This window comes from Oncorhynchus gorbuscha, linkage group LG12, assembly GCF_021184085.1.
Source record: "Oncorhynchus gorbuscha isolate QuinsamMale2020 ecotype Even-year linkage group LG12, OgorEven_v1.0, whole genome shotgun sequence".
Taxonomy (NCBI): domain Eukaryota; kingdom Metazoa; phylum Chordata; class Actinopteri; order Salmoniformes; family Salmonidae; genus Oncorhynchus; species Oncorhynchus gorbuscha.
In genome coordinates this window covers 54,761,588-54,782,658 of record NC_060184.1, presented here as the reverse complement: position 1 = coordinate 54,782,658, position 21,071 = coordinate 54,761,588, and positions in this window count along the sequence as shown.

Below are 21,071 nucleotides of genomic sequence, written 5' to 3'. Positions count from 1 at the left end.
GTTTCCTAGTTCCGACAAGCACTTGAACGTGGCATTAAAGCCTACTGCCGATTTCACATGCTATTCGGAATTACTAACCTCGGATATTTCAGACTTTCTGATTCATTGAACGCAACACTTGTAGAAATACATTTAGCAAGTCGGAATTTTCCTAGTTTCCTAGTTCCGAATAGCACATGAACCCGGCATAAATTATCAACGAACTACAACCAATGTTTTTTGTCAGGATCAGTTTGTAGAACACGCCACCTTTAATTAATTGACATTACTAATCTGGACAGTGTCACTGACTATACTGGATTATTTTTTTCACATGCAATCTATTCGTGTCCTATTAGACTGTAGGCTGCTACCACACTCAGACAAGTGGTCACATTGAACAGATTTCACGATGTAGGAATGCTTATCACAACTGTTGCATGTGCTTTAGGCAGGCCAAACTTCAGAGGGGCCTAACTCTAATCCACTAGGATAGGATATATAATCAAATTTCAATGGGATTTGTCCAGGTGGTGTGCAAATACTAATTCATATGACATCACACAAAAAAACACTGTATTTTAATTTGAGGTTTTCATTTATTTATTTAACGAGGCAAGTCAGTTAAGAACAAATTCTTATTTACAATGACAGCCTAGGAACAGTGGGTTAATTGCCTTGTTCAGGAGCAGAACAACATATTTCTAACTTGTCAGCTTTGCAATTCAATCTAGCAACCTTTCAATTACTAGCCAAGCGCTCTAACCACTAGGCTACCTACCTGCCAAGAATACACCCTTCTTTTTCTGGGATGTCCTAATTATCAGCAGTGGTGTAAAGTACTTAAATAAAAATACTTTAAAGTACTAATTCAGTCATTTTTGGGGGGGTATCTTTACTATTTATATTTTTGACAACTTTTACTTTTACTTCACTCCATTCCTAAAGAAAATGATGTGCCTTTTACTCCATAAATTTTCCATGACACCCAACAGTACTTATCAAGAAAACATACCTGGTCATCCCTACTGCGTCTGATCTGGCGTACTCACTAAAAACAAATGCTTTGTTTGTAAAGGATGTCTGAGTATTGCAGTGTGCCCCTGGCTATCCCTCGACAACAAAAAATACAAGAAAATTGTGCTTTCTAGTTTGCTTAATACAAAGAATTTGAAAGGGGTTATACTTTTGCTTTTTACATTTTAGCAATTCCATTTACTTTTGATACTTAAGTATATTTAAAAACAAATAGTTTTAGACTTTTACTCAAGTAGTATTTTACTGGGTGACTGCCACTTTTACTTGAGTCATTTTATATTAAAGGTATCTTTACTTTAACTCAAGTATGGCAATTGAGTACTTTTTACACCACTGATTATCAGTGTGGCCCTTGACAAAGCACAGAGAAAAGCAAACATCTCTAGGACTAATGAAACCAAAAACCTGTATTACTCACTATGTGTGTGTGGACGTGTTTAACTATACTTGTGGGCACCAGAAATCCCAACAAGAAAAGTAAACAAACAAATATTTGACAAACAGGGGACATTTTGTTAGTCCCAACAAGTTCAAATGCTATTTCTAGGGGTTTTACGGTTCAGGTTAGAATTAGTGTGGGGTTAGAATTAGGTTTAGTGTTAGAAGCTAGGGTTAGGACCTAGGGTTAGGGTTAAGGTCAGGTTTCTAGGGTTATATTTAGAGTTAGAGCAAGGGTTAGTGTTAGGGAAAATTGGATTTTGAATGCGACTGAATTGTGTGTCCCCACAAGGTTAGTTATACCGCCCTTGGCAGAATAGTCCTAGTACACAAAATGGTGTTGAAAAATACCGTACCTGTCAATAGTTTGAACACACCTACTACTTTCTACATTGCAGAGTAATAGTGACGACATCAAAACTATGAAATAACACATACGGAATCATGTAGCAATCAAAAAAGTGTTAAACAAATCCAAATATATTTGAGATTCTTCAAAGTAGCCACCCTTTGCCTTGATGACAGCTTTGCACACTCTTGGCATCCTCAACCAGGATCATGAGGTAGTCACCTAGAATGCATTTCAATTAACACATTTCTTGTTAAAAGTTCATTTGTGGTATTTCTTCCCTTCTTAATACGTTTGAGCCAATCAGTTGTGTTGTGACGAGGTAGGGGTTGTATACAGAATATATCCCTATTTGGAAAAAGACCAAGTACACATAATGTCAAGAACAGCTCAAATATACAAGGAGAAATGACAGTCCATCATGACTTTAAGACATGAAGGTCAGTCAATACGGAACATTTCAAGAACTTTGAGTGTTTCTTCAAGTGCAGTCGCAAAAACCATCAAGCGCAAAGATGAAACTGGTTCTCATGAGGAAAGGAAGACCCAGAGTTACCTCTGCTGCAGAGGATAAGATCATTAGAATTGCCAGCCTCAGATTGCAGCCCAAATAAATGCTTCACAGAGTTCAAGTAACAGACATGTCTCAGGAAGAGTAGCTGCTGTCTTGGCCACAGCTAACAGGGATCCATAATAAATTCAAATACAAACATCAAATGTTCAGTGGAGACTGCATGAATCAGGCCTTCATGGTCGAATTGCTGCAAAGAAACAACTACTAAATGACACCAATAAGAAGAAGAGACTTGCTTGGGCCAAGAAACATGAGCAATGGACATTATTCCAGTGGAAATCTGTCCTTTGAGTCCAAATGTGAGATTTTTGGTTCCAACCACCGTCTTTGTGAGATGCAGAGCAGGTGAACGGATGATCTCCGCATATGTGGTTCCCACCGTGAAGGATGGAGGAGGAGGTGTGATGGTGCTTTGCTGGTGACACTGTCAGTGATTCATTTAGCATTCAAGGCATATTTAACCAGCATGGCTACCACAGCATTCTGCAGCGATACGCCATCCCATCTGGTTTGCACTTAGTGGGACTATCATTTGTTTTTCAACGGGACAATGATCCTACACACATCCAGCATGTATAAGGGCTATTTGACCAAGAAGGAGAGTGATGGAGTGCTGCATCAGATGACCTGGCCTACACAATCATCTGACCTCAACCCAATTTGGATGGTTTGGAATGAGTTGGATCGCAGAGTGAAGGGAAAGTAGCCAACAAGTGCTCCTCCAAGACTGTTGGAAAGGTATTCCAGGTGAAACTGGTTGAGAGAATGCCAAGAGTCTGCAAAGATGTCATCAAGGCAAAGGGTGGCTATTTTGAACAATCTCAAATCTCAAATATATTGTGATTACATATGTGTTATTTCATGGTTTTGATTGCTTCACTATTCTACAATGTAGAAAATAGTAAAAAATAAAGAAAAACCCTTGACTGAGTAGTTGTGTCAAAACCTCGTATTTTCTGGACATTGAAATCAGGTTCATTTTCAGTTCTAAATAAAAGTTGATAATACTTATTTTCAAGATGTTGAAAATGCGTATTTTCCAGACCTTCAAAATATATATTTTCCATATGTTGAAATTAGGCTTGTTTTTGGTTCTGAATGAAAGTTGAAATTGAGTAATTTATTGATGTCTATGTTTTGGGCCAAATCAAGGCCGATCCAGACCAGACCAAATCTGAACCAAACATAGACGTCTATGATTGGTTCAGATTTGGTCCGGACCAGACCAAAAACCAATGTCCGTTTATGTGGAAATCAAGGCCATGCTTACTGAGGCGTAGCCTACTGTGTTGCCTGAAATTGAATTTTATGAATGCCCAACTATGTGGTAAGCCTACCGTTTGTAAAACACAAAAAAAAGACGTCATGTCCAGGACCAAAAAAGACACCCAAAAGACGTTGGCTCGTGCTTACTGGGGTGTAGCCTACCATGTGGCCCGCAATGGAATTTTATGAATGCCCATCCATGTGGTAGGCCCACCATTTGTAAAAATAGGCCATTGCACTGACTTTATTTGACCTGATTCCTGTGACTAATGAATGTGGCTATTTAAGCTCTCTACATCAGCTTCCCAACTTTATCAGGAGTTATTGTTAGCCTATTTGCAACTTGTTTACACAGCAGGAAATGCACTCGTGTTTTATGTTTCACCACGATCAGCTTGTGAAATATTGAGGATACAAACTTGAAACCACTGATCATGACCATGGGATGGAACTCCTGGACAACAGCTGTGATTGTCCATTCCGTATTGTCCATTTTACTTTGACCTATCCTGATTTTAGGATATGTGGTGTGTTAACATGACAGAGCATTTGTATTGGATTAGGCTATTTTATCGGAGAAACCTGCATGATGTAAAAAAGTGTCAGTCTCATTACATTGTCATACATTTGATCCCCAGTCTGGAGGCTACAGAAAAGGCCACATATTCCTTCTACCATATCTTATATCTGCTACATGATTTTATGTTAGGTGATTTTTTTGTGGATGGAACATTGTTGGAGCACCGCAGAGATGCGTCTCTCCAACAGCACCATCCCCGCCTTTGACAAAGTGGGCACTGCTTATCAGGCTGTTTCACATCCGGCAATGATTGGCAGTCCCACAGGGCAGCGCACAATTGGCCCAGCGTCGTCCGAGTTTGGCCGGGGTAAGATGTCATTGTAAATACGAATTTGTTCTTAACTGACTTGCCTAGTTAAATCAAGTTTACATATCACAGGGCGGTATCAGCGCTCATCTCAAAAGCCCACATGCCACTGGTTGAGAGAAATTGCCATTATTTTTGGGCAGGATTATGTGAAGTTTGTTGTTGTTGGAGGTGCGTCTTGGTCAGTTCAGCTCAGAAACTACAGCCCTCGTCAATCTGGGGCGGCAGGGTAGCCTAGTGGTTAGCGCATTGGCCAGATAACTGAAAGGTTGCAAGTTCAAATCCCTGAGCTGACAAGGTACAAATCTGTCATTCTGCCCCTGAACAGGCAGTTAACACACTGTTCCTAGGCTGTCATTGAAAATAAGAATTTGTTCTTAACTGACTTGCCTAGTTAAATAAGGGTAAAATAAATGTAAAAAATCTGCCTCCACAGGCATCTGCCTAATGTGTGCGTTTGTGTGTTTATTTCTCAAGTAATATACTAGCTACAGACCTAAACTTTCCATTCCAGTGGCTTTAGTTGGTAATATAAAAGCATAGGCACGTTACCTACATTGTAGTCTCTTGTTTGGTTCTTTCTGCAGAGATTGAGTTGTACACAGTACCTTAGACAGAGAGGGCTGACATACAAACCTGGCCCTGGGCCGGCTCTTTGAAAGTAATGGAAGACTGTACTGCCAAAAGACATTCTAGCCGTGTGCTGTACACTGTCTCTGTACACCCCCGATTTGTCCAGTACACCTTTACACACACAGTGCGGCTGTCCAAGGACAATCTCCCGAGGTGCATGTTAATGTTTAGGTAACAAAAGAGAGTCTAAGAAAAGATCAATGGAGCCAGTTGTTATCTGAGAGCTACATTAGCATCCCTCTCATCTGTCACCTCTGAAGTGTGTGCCCAGCCCTATGTTGACAGGGATTTGGGCACCAGCCCAACTGAACAGGTGGTCCCCATCCCCAGATAGATACTCATGTCAACCATGGTTCTGTCTATATAAATCCTATGGGATCTGGGCGAAAGTAGGGCACTGTGTAGGGAATATGGTGCCATTTGGGATGCATCCCATGGCTTTCTTGGAGAGAGCTGCTTCCCGCTGCAACAGAGAGGGTAAGATGGGGATTATAGGAGATTTTTTGGGCATCACTTTGGGAAGGTGAAATGGGTTTTTAGACTGTCTGTCCTGGAGATGAACTGATATAGAATCCAGGTATACCCCATGGAAAATATATTGTCAACACACAAACCAGGACTATCAAACACTGCCTCCATGTGGTTAGGATCAGTCCTTCACTGAGGTATGGTAAAGAGATTGAGGGCCACCCCGAACACACAGTTGATACCTAAACCTGGTATGAAATCCGGCCACACAGTTGATACCTAAACCTGGTATGAAATTCTGACACTTATGTTGATTGTTTAACTTGTGCGCGCACACACACACACTCTCTCTCTCTCTCTCTCTCTCTCTCTCTCTCTCTCTCTCTCTCTCTCTCTCTCTCTCTCTCTCTCTCTCTCTCTCTCTCTCTCTCTCTCTCTCTCTCACTCTCTCTCTAGATTGAAAACGTACCCAAATGCGCTTCAGCCCAGCTTGTACCAAAACACACACACACTCTCTGTCTGTGAGAATGCCGCCCTGTCCGTCTCCCAGCAGAACAGCCTCTTAATTATGGGGGGCCTCTGCAGCAGCCAATTAGTGTAGCAGTCCCAATGGTCTTAATTATACAAACTACACTGATAATGACTACAACACAAACCATGTTGTCATTACACTGGCTGCACACAAACACATTCTCCTTTCATTCATTGTCACTCTGTGGATGTATATAATGCTAAACAACGTGTTATACACAATTGCTGTTAAACAGAGCAGATTCTTATTCTTTAATTCACAATATTTTTCAAAGGATGAAAACAGGACGTGCTGATGATTGAAATGGATGATTCAAAGAGGTATGGTAGACAGTCACCTTGCTATTCCTATGAGCTATTCATAAAGTGAAAGACGGCACTGAGAATGTTCTAGACTTTCATCTAAAGAGGATTGTCATCACGGTTGGAGAACTAAAAGAGTATCTGTCTGAGAGATGAGTCATTCTGGTTTTACAGGTTCAGAGAACATACTGTACATCTCAGAACCCGAACAACGGGGTAGGCTCTGCTGGTCACTCATTTTTAACGGTTCACTTTGAGTCCTCACAGAATCCCTCCCTGCAACTCTACGAGCTTCCAGCTAACTACAAGATGATTGTCGACGAGGGAGTCTGTCACCTGAATTGTGTTGTACTTTGTTGCATTATATTCTATATGTACAGTGGAATGTACTTGAGGCTTGTGTATGCCTAATGTATTTTTAGTTTTGTACATTCGTAAGGAACAACCCACCACCCACACATGCAGAAAACGTGAATATGTGGGCCTCCACGTACCATACAGCGTCAGAAGCCATTGAATTCATCTGAAGTTTCTGTGGTAATGGTGGCTGTGGTGTTCTTGGAATTCTACTGTTGCTTCCAATTAGTTGTAGGTTAATTACTTGACCTAAAGGGTATCATCAGACACACAGCAGCACGACTGACAGCCACGATGCAACTACACTTGTCAGTCCGGGACTGCCTGGTGTCAATTGGAATCGTGAAGAACACATTGCAATCTTTTCACCTCTCAAATCATTGACATTTGCCTAGTTAATGCTTTTCAATAAATGGAAGTTAAAATACAAATCAAAATGTCAGTCAAATAATATTATGATTGGAGACGTGAAATAAAAGACTGACTGAGTATTAGTCAAATAATATTATGATTGGAGACATGTGAAATAAAAGACTGACTGAGTATTAGTCAAATAATATTATGATTGGAGACATGTGAAATAAAAGACTGACTGAGTATTAAGCATAGGCAGGGGCAAACATTGTGTCAGTAGAGTATTCATTTTTTAAATAATCCGTTCTTGAAAAGTACATCGTATTCCTTTTGGCCACTAGATGGCAGATGGAGCTCTAGTCTGACAATGCTGGGTAGGCTTACAAGTCTGTGTAACCCTTTCTGTAAGATTAACAATGTTTGACCCAGACCCTACAATATTATGTAGAATCTTAATTAGTAGGAGGTAGAACTGTAATATTTGTGTTTTGTTTTTGTGAACAAGCAAGCTCTTTCTATTGATTTACACTGAATTTATCATTGACGTCTAGAAACAATATTATCAATGGAACTATGACTCATTCTCATGCCTTGAAATCAGATTCTGAGAAAATGTCTCCTGCCAACCCTTTAAAAAGTCTGTTGGGCTGAAATCAGTGCTTTACCTCTGACTAGAGCCACCTCATTCTTTAACCCACCTGCTCTGCCCGGGTCTACAGTAATTACCAGCCAATTTAGAACTGTTTTGTGTCACAACAGGTTCTACGGATCTCAGGCCACCACGGACAGTTTTTGAAAGGCAACCATTTTTACTTGTAAGACTTGGGCAAGTTACAAACATGAAAAAAAATCCAAACATACAAATCAGTCCCAAGATTAAGTCCCAGGTGCTGGTGAGGTGAACAAGATGGCTGCCGCCAGTAGGTTGCCCATCCGGTTGCTTTTTGGGTCACCGTCGGCACATGCTGCCTCGCCACCGGCACAGGGGGAAAGAACATCAGGGGTCAGGGGGGCGCAATCTCAGAAACACGTAGTCGCTCAGTTCAGGAAATTGACCATCTCTTATCTGGTCAATAGCAGGTGTTGTGCATCGTAGCACTCATCGTTCGGCCCTGTCCTCCATCCCCCTCAAGGCGGCAGCATGGTTTGGTTGCGGAGTCGGCGACGATAGCATTAGCGACCTCACACCCAGTTGTGGTCGATGTTCTCACCAGCAGCAGTGTCTTCTTCGATGAGGTTTAATGGCGGTTGTGATCCGATAAATGTTGCATTAGCGCCATCAACTAGACTGGGGTATAAATCCCTTATACTTTCCTTGAAAATAAATACAAATACCTTGCCACTCTCAGCCTGGGAAGACGGGACACCACCTCTCAACACACTCCTGACGTCAACCCAAATACTTCTCTGCAGCTGTCTCCACAACCTTTATTTTCTGCGACTTATATTCCATCCCTGTGGTACAGTTAAGAACCATTGCTATGAACGCTAAAAAGCCAATCTTACTCGTTGGCCTATCCCTCTGCCCTGGCACAGATCTACTACTCACATGAATGCTCTCAGGATCCTACAATGATACTAGAAGGGAACTACAATGATACAATTAACAAGAACGGGAAAGAGACAGCAAACCAAAAGAACTGCAAAGGCCAATAGTAACAAATAGGCTACTGATACTTCCGTGCCATACTGACACACTATCCTTTCTGAGCTGAGGCAGTCTGGATGAAGCGATGCAGCAACAAAAGTGAGACCCTTTGGTGTGCCTTTTGATGGAGAAAATGGGGATTTTCTGTGTATGTTTTGTGTGCGTGCATGTGGTGTGGTTTCTGGTCCAGCACAGAGCCGACCAACCCACTGAAACCCTCTTCTCTTCTCCATCCTTAATCACAGTCTCTGAGCCACATACACCCAGGGGGATGTTGAGACTGTATCCACTAATGAGCATTGACATTACACTGACTTCTTTCCTTTGCGATGGTTGCACACAGGGCTGGAAATCACACACACACATTCACTCTCAGAACGATGGATAGCACACAAAGAGATGAGGGTCAAAGGGTTACAGAGGGCCACACTCCAGTGCTCATACAGTCCTTGTGAATGGAGAGTTAGAGAGAAAGAGAGCGTATGAATGAACTCAGTCCTCACCCACACAAACCATTCAATCACATTGATTCAAGAGGCAATTTGAAGGTTGTAAAAAAAGGCAACCAGAAAGGAAGGAATATACTAGAGCAGGATAAAACATGAATTGAATTGGCACAAAATAAATGTGATATGTGTTGTGCCTGTATTGCTCCCATTCATTCTGGATGGCCATTTCATCTCTGCTTCCTATGACATGCTCTCCACCAATTTACCCGAAAGCAATGGGAGTAGCTGGCAGGAAAGTGACATGTTTTACAGTGAGACTCACATCATTCCCACATCTCACTCTTCTTTTTGTTCCCTTTTTTGTGCACTGGGAAAAGGAAAAACGGACTCAAAATAAAAACCTTTTTTTTTTTTTTTTACATAACTGTGATATCAAATCAAATCAAATTGTATTGGTCACACACACATGGTTAGCAGATGTTAATGCGAGTGTCGTGAAATGCTAGTGCTTCTAGTTACGACGGTGCCGTAAAATCTAACGAGTAATCTAACAAATTCACAACAACTACCTTATACACACAAATACACACAAATGTAAAGGGATGACTAAGAATATGTACATATAAATATATGGATGAGCGATGGCGTGCGGCATAAGCAAGATGCAGTAGATGGTATAGAGTACAGTATATACATATCAGTTGAGTAATGTAGGATATGTAAACATTATTAAAGTGGTGTAATTTAAAGTGATTAGTGATGCCTCTATGTAAACATGATTAAAGTGGCGTTATTTAAAGTGATTAGTGATGCCTTTATTAAGTCTGTTTATTTAAGTGGCCAGAGATTTGAGTCTGTATGTTGGCAGCAGCCTCTCTATGTTAGTGATGGCTGTTTAACAGTCTGATGGCCTTGAGATAGAAGCTGTTTTTCAGTTTCTCGGTCCCAGCTTTGTTACACCTGTACTGACCTCGCCGTCTCGATGATAACGGGGTGAACAGGCAGTGGCTCGGGTGGTTGTTGTCCTTGATGATCTTTATGGCCTTCCTGTGACATCGGGTGCTGTAGGTGTCTTGGAGGGCAGGTAGTTTGCCCCCGGTGATGCGTTGTGCAGACCTCACTACCCTCTGGAGAGCCTTGCGGTTGAGGGCGGTGCAATTGTTGTACCAGGCGATGATACAGCCCAGCAGGATGCTCTCGATTGTGCATCTGTAAAAGTTTGTGAGTGCTTTAGATAACAAGCCAAATTTCTTTTGCCTCCTGAGGTTGAAGAGGCACTGTTGCGCCTTCTTCACCACACTGCCTGTGTGGGTGGATCATTTAAGTTTTTCTGTGATATGTACACCGAGGAACTTAAAACTTTCCCGTCAATGTGTTTGGGGGGGGGGGGTGGCTCCCTCTGCTGTTTCCTGAAGTCCACGATCATCTCTTTTGTTTTGCTGACGTTGAGTTAGAGGCTATTTTCCTGACACCATGCTCAAAGGGCCCTCACCTCCTCCTTGTAGGTTGTCTCATTGTTGATAATCAGGCCTACCACTGTAGTGTCGTCTGCAAACTTGATGATTAAGTTGGAGTCGTGCATGGACACACAGTCATGGGTGAACAGGGAATACAGGAGAGGGCTGAGAACGCACCCTGGTGGGGCCCCAGTGTTGAGGATCAGCGTGGTGGAGATATTGTTCCCTACCTTCACCACCTGGGGCGGCCCGTCAGAAAGTTCAGGACGCAGTTGCACAGGGCGGGTCGAGAATCAGGGTCTCGAGCTTAATGACGAGTTTGGAGGGTACTATGGTGTTAAATGCTGAGCTGTAGTCAATGAATAGCATTCTTACATAGGTATTCTTCTTGTCCAGATGGGTTAGGGCAGTATGGTTGCGATTGCATCGTCAGTGAACGTATTAGGGCGGTAAGCAAATTGGAGTGGGTCTAGGGTGTCAGGTAGGGTGGAGGTGATATGATCCTTGACTAGTCTCTCAAAGCACTTCATGATGTCAGAAGTTAGTGTAGTGGGGCGATAGTCATTTAGCTCAGTTACCTTAGCTTTCAAGGGAACAGGAACAATGGTGGCCATCTTGAAGCATGTGGGAACAACAGTCTGGGATAGAGATTGGTTGAATATGTCCGTAAACACACCAGCCAGCTGGTCTGCGCATGCTCTGAAGCCACGGCTAGGAATGCAGTCTGGGCCGGCAGCCTTGCGAGGGTTAACACGTTTAAATGGATTACTCACATTGGCCACGGAGAAGGAGAGCCCACAGGCTTTGGTAGCGGGCCATGTCAGTGGCATTGTATTGTCCTCAAAGCGAGCAAAGAAGTTATTTAATTTGTCTGGGAGCAAGACGTTGTTGTCCGCGATGGGGATGGTTTCCTTTTTGTAATCCGTGATTGACTGTAGACCCTGCCACATACATCTCGTGTTTGAGCCGTTGAATGTTATTGTCTGAGGCTATGCGGAAAATATCCCAGTCCACATGATCAAAGCAAACTTGAAGCGTGGAATCCGATTGGTCAGACCAGCATTGTATTAACCTGAGCACGGCGTTTCCTGTTTTAGTTTCTGTTTATAGGCTGGGAGCAAGATTTGCCGAAGGCAGGGCGGGCGAGGGCTTTGTATGCATCACAGAAGTTTGATTAGCAATGATCCAGAAAGCTACCAGCTCTTGTTGTGCATTCGATATGCTGATAGAATTTAGGAAGTATGTTTCTTAGGTTAGCTTTGTTAAAATCCCAGCTACAACAAATGCAGCCTCAGGATGTATGGTTTCCAGGTTAAATAGAGTCCAGTGAAGTTCTTTCAGGGCCGACGATGTTATGCAGGTGAATGAGGACCCAAAAGCGACTTGGCGAAAACAGAGTCTTTATTCCAGTAAAGGATAAAAGCAATACTCCTGGACAATCAGAGCAGAAAACAAAACATAAAAAAACTAAAATCCACTCGTAGTGACGAGGACAGACTGGAGACTCGACCATTAACTGTAGGTTGCCTCGGGAAGGCACCGACCGTAGCAGACTCAGATACCTGCTCACACGCAGCATCTGAGGGAAACAAGACACAGCACGGCGAACAATATACAAGGATCCGACAGGACAGAAACGGAAGACAAGGGGAGAAATAGGGACTCTAATCAGAGGGCAAGATAGGGAACAGGTGTGGAAAGACTAAATGAGTGAGTAGGAGAATGAGGAACAGCTGGGAGCAGGAACGGAACGATAGAGAGAGGAGAGAGAGGGAGGGAGAGAGAGAGGGATAGAAAAAGGGAACGAACCTAATAAGACCAGCAGGGGGAAACGAACAGAAGGGAAAGCATAATGACAAGACAATATAAGACAAAACATGACAGTACCCCCACTCACCGAGCGCCTCCTGGCGCTCTCGAGGAGGAACACTGGCGGCAACGGAGGAAATCATAGATCACAAACGGTCCAGCACGTCCCGAGAAAGAACCCAACTCCTCTCCTCAGGACCGTAACGGAAAACGATAAAAAGGGAAACTAGGGTACTACTCTAAAAAAAAAAAAAAAATGAGACACGGGTAGAGAACTGAAAGCTTTAGAGCAAACAGGACCAAACAGGCCAGGAGAGTAACAACTAGGGACAGACTGAGACACAGCAAGGGCAGGAACAAGAACAGGAGAGATGCGGTGGCAGGGAACAGACTGAGACCCAGCAAGACCAGGAGCAGAAGCAGAAAAAAATTACCAGACTTATTCTGCGCGCAGTCCGAACACGCAGCCACGAAACGGCGCGTGTCACGCTCCTGAGTAGGCCACCAAAAGCGCTGGCGAATAGAAGCAAGAGTACCTCGAACGCCGGGATGGCCAGCTAACTTGGCAGAGTGAGCCCACTGAAGAACAGCCAGACGAGTAGAAACAGGAACGAAAAGAAGGTTACTAGGACAAGCGCGCGCGGCGCAGTGTGCGTGAGTGCTTGCTTAACCTGTCTCTCAATTCCCCAGACAGTCAACCCGACAACACGCCCAACAGGAAGGATCCCCTCGGGATCAGTAGAAGCCACAGAAGAACTAAAGAGACGGGATAAAGCATGAGGCTTGGTGTTCTTAGTACCCGGGCAATAAGAAATAACGAACTCGAAACGAGCGAAAAACAACGCCCAACGAGCATGACGCGCATTCAGTCGTTTGGCAGAACGGATGTACTCAAGGTTCCTTTGGTCAGTCCAAACGACAAAAGGAACGGTCGCCCCCTCCAACCACTGTCGCCATTTGCCTAGGGCTAAACGGATGGCGAGCAGTTCACGGTTAGCCACATCATAGTTACGTTCCGACGGTGACAGGCGATGAGAAAAATACGCGCAAGGGTGGACCCCATCGTCAGTATCGGAGCGCTGGGACAGAATGGCTCCCACGCCCACCCCGACGCGTCAACCTCGACAATAAACTGTTTAGTGACGTCAGGTGCAACAAGGATAGGAGCGGATGCAAAACGCTTCTTGAGGAGATCAGAACAACAATCATACGACCGGTGAGGAGGAAGGGAGTTGGTTCTGGACCGACTGAAGACCGTGCGCAGACCATGATATTCCTCCGGCACTCCTGTCAAATCACCAGGTTCCTCCTGTGAAGAGGGAGCAGAACAAACAGGAGAAATAGCAGACATTAAACACTTCACATGACAAGAAACGTTCCAGGAAAGGATAGAATTACTAGACCAATCAAAAGAAGGATTATGACACACAAACCAGGGATGACCCAAAACAACAGGTGTAAAAGGTGAACAAAAAATCAAAAAAGAAATGGTCTCACTATGGTTACCAGATACAGTGAGGGTTAAAGGTAGTGTTTCACATAATATACTGGGGAGAGGACTACCATCCAAGGCAAACATGACCGTGGGCTCCCTAACTGTCTGAGAGGAATGTCATGTTCCCGAGCCCAGGCTTCGTCCATAAAACAGCCCTCCACCCCAGAGTCTATTAATGCACTGCAGGAAGCTGCCGATCCGGTCCAGCGTAGATGGACCGGTAAGGTAGTACAGGTACTTGACGGAGAGGACCGTCTAGTAGCGCTTATCAGTCGCCCTCCGCTTACTGATGAGCTCTGGCCTTTAACTGGACATGAAATGACAAAATGACCAGCGGAACCGCAATAGAGACAGAGGCGGTTGGTGATTCTCCGTTCCCTCTCCTTAGTCGAAATGCGAATACCCCCAGCTGCATGGGCTCAACACCTGAGTCAGTGGGGAAAGATGGTAGTGTCGGAGAGAGGGAGACACAGTTAACGCGAGCTCTCTTCTATGAGCTCGGTGACGAAGATCTACCCGTCGTTCAATGCGAATAGCGAGTTCAATCAAAGAATCCACGCTGGATGGAACCTCCCGAGAGAGAATCTCATCCTTAACCTTAGCGTGGAGTCCCTCCAGAAAACGAGCGAGCAACGCCTGCTCGTTCCAGTTACTGGAGGCAGCAAGAGTGCGAAACTCTATAGAGTAATCCGTTATGGATCGATTACCTTGACATAGGGAAGACAGGGACCAGGAAGCTTTTTCCCAAAAACTGAACGATCAAAAACCCTTATCATCTCCTCTTTAAAGTTCAGATAATTGTTAGTACACTCAGCGCTTGCCTCCCAGATAGCTGTGCCCCACTGCCGAGCCCGACCAGTAAGGAGTGATATGACGTAGGCAATCCGAGCTCTCTCTCTTGAGTATGTGTTGGGTTGGAGAGAGAACACTATATCACACTGGGTGAGAAAGGAGCGGCACTCAGTGGGCTGCCCAGAATAACATGGTGGGTTATTAACCCTAGGTTCCGGAGGCTCGGAAGACCCGGAAGTAGCTGGTGGCACGAGACGAAGACTCTGATACTGTCCTGAGAGGTCGGAGACCTGAGCGGCCAGGGTCTCAACGGCATGCCGAGCAGCAGACAATTCCTGCTCGTGTCTGCCGAGCATCGCTCCCTGGAACTCGAGAGTAGAGTAGAGAGAATCCATAGTCGCTGGGTCCATTCTTGGTCGGATCCTTCTGTTATGCAGGTGAATGAGGACCCAAAAGCGACTTGGTGAAAACAGAGTAAAGGACAGAGTAAAGGATAAAAGCAATACTCCTGGACAATCAGAGCAGAAAACAAAACATAAAAAACTAAAATCCACTCGTAGTGACGAGGACAGACTGGAGACTCGACCATTAACTGTAGGTTGCCTCGGGAAGGCACCGACCGTAGCAGACTCAGATACCTGCTCACACGCAGCATCTGAGGGAAACAAGACACAGCACGGCGAACAATATACAAGGATCCGACAGGACAGAAACGGAAGACAAGGGGAGAAATAGGGACTCTAATCAGAGGGCAAGATAGGGAACAGGTGTGGAAAGACTAAATGAGTGAGTAGGAGAATGAGGAACAGCTGGGAGCAGGAACGGAACGATAGAGAGAGGAGAGAGAGGGAGGGAGAGAGAGAGGGATAGAAAAAGGGAACGAACCTAATAAGACCAGCAGGGGGAAACGAACAGAAGGGAAAGCATAATGACAAGACAATATAAGACAAAACATGACAGACGAGGAATCTGCTTGGGGGGGATATACACGGTTGTGACTATAATCGAAGAGAATTCTTTGGAAGATAATGTGTTTGGCATTGGATTGTAAGGAATTCTAAGTCGGGTGAACATAAGGACTTGAGTTCCTGTATGTTGTTGTGATTACACCATGAGTCGTTAATCATAAGGCATACACACATCCACCCTCCTTTTTATCAGAGAGATGTTTGTTTCTGTTTCTGAAGAAACCGGGTGGCTGTACCGACTCTGACAACATATCCCAAGTGAGCCATGTTTCCGTGAAACAGAGAATGTTACAATCTCTGATGTCTCTCTGGAAGGCAACTCGTGCCCTAATTTAATTTTGTCCACCTTGTTATCTAGAGATTGGACATTAGCGAGTAATATGCTCGGAAGCAGTGGATGGTGTACTCACCTTCTGAGTCTGACCAGTAGGTCGCTCTGTCTGCCTCTCCTGCGGCGACCGTGTTGTTTTGGGTCGGCCTCTGGGATAAGATCACATGTCCTGGGTGGAGGTCCGAACAAAGGATCCGCTTCGGGAAAGACGTATTCCTGGTCACAATGATATCCAATAGTTCTTCCCGGCTGTATGTAAAAACACTTGAGATTTTCTGGGCTAACAATGTAAGAAATAATACATAAAAAAAACAAATAACTGCATCGTTTTCTAAGGACTCGAAGCGAGTCGACAATCTCTGTCGGTGCCATACTGGGTGTCCATATGATACAGACCCTTATTTTTTTTAAAGGGAACACATTCAACTATCGGGGAGGAAGATGATGTTATTCTCCATTTCAGCTTTTGTCGTTATCAGTTCACACATAATTCCAAAAGTTGGCAAAAAAAAAGTGCCAGCACAAATCTTAATTTCTTGGTCAATTTCACACAAGGTCAAACTGAAATTGTACATCCACTTTCAACCCAACCCCTCCAGAAGACACACAGATTTTGGAGAAGTGCAGGATCAGTCACACTGGGCAACCAGGAAGATTTTGTTGTGGGGGCTTAAGTGCCTTGCACAAGGCCAAAACAGCAGGCAACGGCATATAGGATTTGATACCAGCTCACTTCCCAACAGGAAGGAGCTACCTTATGCTAACCGTGCTAAACTAGACTGTCGGACCCAGGATTTAATCTGGCAACCCTCCGGTTGCTGGCTTGTCTTTTTAACCACTAGACTACCTGCCGCCGCAAGGCTACTAACCCACTTTGATCCAGAAGACAGGTTAAATATAACTCCACTCCTTTCTAAACATGCTTTGATGGTAAGATTATCACAACAGTGCCACTGTAATATGGGACACACGACTCCAGAACCAAACAATCAACATATTCTGGAAGAGAAGCTTTCGGATTGGTTCACAGTTCTCTTTTTCATTGAGAGATATGCATGCGATGTAACCAGTGAAGTGAATGGTTCAGATAAACACTCAATCTCAGAATGGATCAATAATCAGCCTACAATCACAGCAAAGATGGGGATCCACTAACTCGCCCAGACTTGCTCATTGTCATTAGGAACTATGTGTAACAAGACTATAAAATCGATGGGACTGTGTACTCTTGTCTTTGAATGTGGCTCAATCCATGAAAAGGCATCATATTATTCATGTACTCTATCCTCAAGATACTGTGACTCTAAGTATGAGGGCTGCACGTAATAACAATAGCGATTGTTGCCATGAGGAAATGTCGTAGGGGATTTACTAGGGAACCAGATTGGTAATTTGTCAATCTTATTTTCTGAATGGGATAACCAGGTGTAATCTGGTAAAAGGTCAACAGAGTTCACGCATAATCTCAGTGGCGGTCCTGTTCATTGGACCGTAAGACCTAGAGTGTTGGTCAGGGCATAATTTGTGCTAGTGCCCTAGTCTAGTTTAGCACGGTTAGCATAAGGTAGCTCCAGATTAGCATTAAGCGGTTTGTTAAGACATTGGTTAACGGATTAAAATGTACTTTACTCAGCGGTAAAATCTGAATAGACAACACAACAAGCACGGTGCAGGCAGAGGAGATTGGTGTAATCCACACATGCTTGAACTGAATCGCACAAGAAGACCCCTTGTTATTAATAAAACAGGCTTCTAATACCTTTAGCTTTACAAATAGCTTGGCTAAATATTGGACACTAGTTACGGTGTTACTTTCAGTCAGTTCCCACAAGCTCATGTCTTGAGCGTTACTTCATCGTAGGGGGCGCCAAACACCCAAAACAAAGCTAGGGGCGATCAGGGACTGTGATACCTAGATCATCCAACCAACCACCTTGCCTCAGCCATCCCTACTATGAGGCCTGTGTGGCTATTTTTAAAATCCAAATCCTCTTTTTCATGGTTACCCCACCCTCACACAAACCCCAACCAACACTACAAATAATAGCTACGAACAGCACAGGGGGCATCTAAGCTGCTCATGAATAAATGTCATCCTCCTGAGGGACCAGGGGTTTAGACAGAGACATCAACTCTACTGGAGGGAGGAGAGTTGTGTAAACAGCCCACCACACACAATGGATAGGAAGCCAGATGAATGCGATTTAGAGGGGTGACAAATTGAGGAGAGATTATGCGAGTGTGAGATGCACCAGCTGGCAGTGTGTGACGTGTGTGTGTGTGTGTGTGTGTGTGTGTGTGTGTGTGTGTGTGTGTGTGTGTGTGTGTGTGTGTGTGTGTGTGTGTGTGTGTGTGTGTGTGTGTGTGTGTGTGTGTGTGTGTGTGTGTGTGTCGAAGGGGGGATTCTCCCCCAGGACTGCAGGCAATTCTACTCATACGTCAGTAACCACACACACTACAGCGATCATTAGAGACACACACAGCTGGTTTGTATGTGTCCATTTTCATAGCATAAACACTCTGATGAACAAACAGTCACACAGTGGTAAAACACACAGGCAATCATTCACTGAAACACACATACTGTATGTATCATTGTATTCCATGTAAGGGATGCAGCATATATATATGTAAATAACTGATAGAACAGCCATGGTGTTATTATTCACTTATAGCTGTCAGTAAAGATGCATAAAGTAATAGAGGAAATAGAATAGAATCTTGTGAAGGAATAGAATAGCAAGATGAGTAAAGCCAGAGATGTTTATGTCACACAGCAGTAGTCTATATGGTACATACACTCCTCAGCTTCTGTGCCAAACTGCGTGGGTGTAACACACACACACACACACACACACACACACACACACACACACACACACACACACACACACACACACACACACACACACACACACACACACACACACACACACACACACACACACACACACACACACACACACACACACACACACACACACACACACACACACGCGCCCTGCACCGGTGTAACAAACACACAAACAAAACCTTTGTGTCACAATCTAGAAATAGTGTTTCTGTGTGAATTTGGAGGCAGTTTGGTAAGATTAATACTTTTCACTGAAGCTGCCATTCGTTTCTCCTATTCATTGCCTATTGGCAATGGCACCATACGGCTTCATAGATATAATGTTCAATATAATGGCCCTCTGATTTTTACTATTCATTTAGGTCTATTATGATTTGAAGAACATTAACTGAAATAACCAAACAGAACAGTGCAACCTTTGTGAGCGTATTGATCGGAGTGTATCCTTGTTACCATGACATTTGGAGGACCACAGACGATGATCCTTGTCGACACATGCAGGTTCGTGTTTTTAATCATGTTCTCGAGGCAGCTCTGCAGAGTGGCACAACTAGCTGGCACAACCACAAAGTCCTAAAATCAGATTTGAAACCTAACCCTAAACACACTGCTAACACTAACCCTAACATTAATTAAGACCAAAATGCTCGTTTTTGTTTTTATGAATTTTTACAATAGAGATAATGTTGACTTTGCAGCTGTGCTATCTACAGGGTATCTGCAGGTTCCATGAAGTATAATTTTTAAGACCTTTCTAATGCCACTTGGAATGTAATTTAATACACATTTTGAAGTCTGTGCGCCACACACCTGCTAATATTCCACCCCAGAATTGAGCCCGTGTTGGCAAAAAGTAGGATTTTTAGGAACGGCTCTTTCACAAAAAGGCTATAACATGGCTCATCAGGCAGGTGCGCTATCTTAGCAATGAGCATTTTTATTGTACATTCTCCTGTAGCCTAAAGGATGTAGTAGCATAGTGGCTAGGCTATAGATGGCTGAAGCATGGGGTTGATCATAAGCATTTAGACTACCCCAATGGGCTAATCATTAGCTAGATCACCCTAGGTTTTCAGAATTTTTGGCTTTGAATCAAAACCAACAACAACTAATGCTACTCAATATCATAATGATACCACTGTGGAAAGAAATGCCCTGAAGTCAACACTGTTACTGTATTAAACACGTGGTCAACTCTCCATTTGGAGAGCTAGGCCACTGGGTGTGCAGACGTTTGATCCCTCACTGCTCAACACACACCCGAGTCAGTTTAACGAGGTCCTGTTGAGTAGTTGATTTGTAGAATCTGGTGTGTTCGAGTGGGGCTGGAACACCCAGCAGCTCTCCAGGAGATATGACGCTGTAACATTGGACTACAACCAAAAAATAAAATAAAATAAGAATAATTCCCTCATTCAGTGAATCAGATATCAGAGGTAGCTAAGTGGTGGGGCTCGAGACTGACTTTATCCAGTGCCAAGCAAGACATGAAAGAAGTTAGCTACTTCATCTATTATTTCATACAATTCATGCGGGATATATTTTGATGTGCAACGTTTCATTTAGGCCCTTTAGAGATGAATTTGCCTGCATGTTTTTTTGTGCATAATGGCCTAGGCTATTTACCGCCTGTGGAAGCGAGAACTCAAAACACATTAGCTCGATTTCTAACTGTAAATATGATAATAGTGCTAGACAGCCATGCAATTCATCTAACAGTAAATGTAATGTCCGACAAGGGGAAATCACTCAGCCTCCAGGACAAGACTCATGACAATAAACGTCAACCTGCTCGACATGTGCCTGCATGTGTAGCCACACGCTATGCCCCAGATGTGTTGTAATGACTCTTTCATCCCTGCATGATGCCACAAGTCATGGTCCACCACCTTCACAGAAACGTATCAAAGCATCGCAAATGACAACCCTATTCCCTATTTACTGTCCATACCGTAGGTCAAAATTTGTGCACTAAATAGTGAATAATTCAGGTATCCCACGTTTCAGCTGAGCCCAAGTAGTTGGATTTATATACACTGTATACAATGGGATTAGTTATAAACTCAGCAAAAAAAGAAACGTCCTCTCACT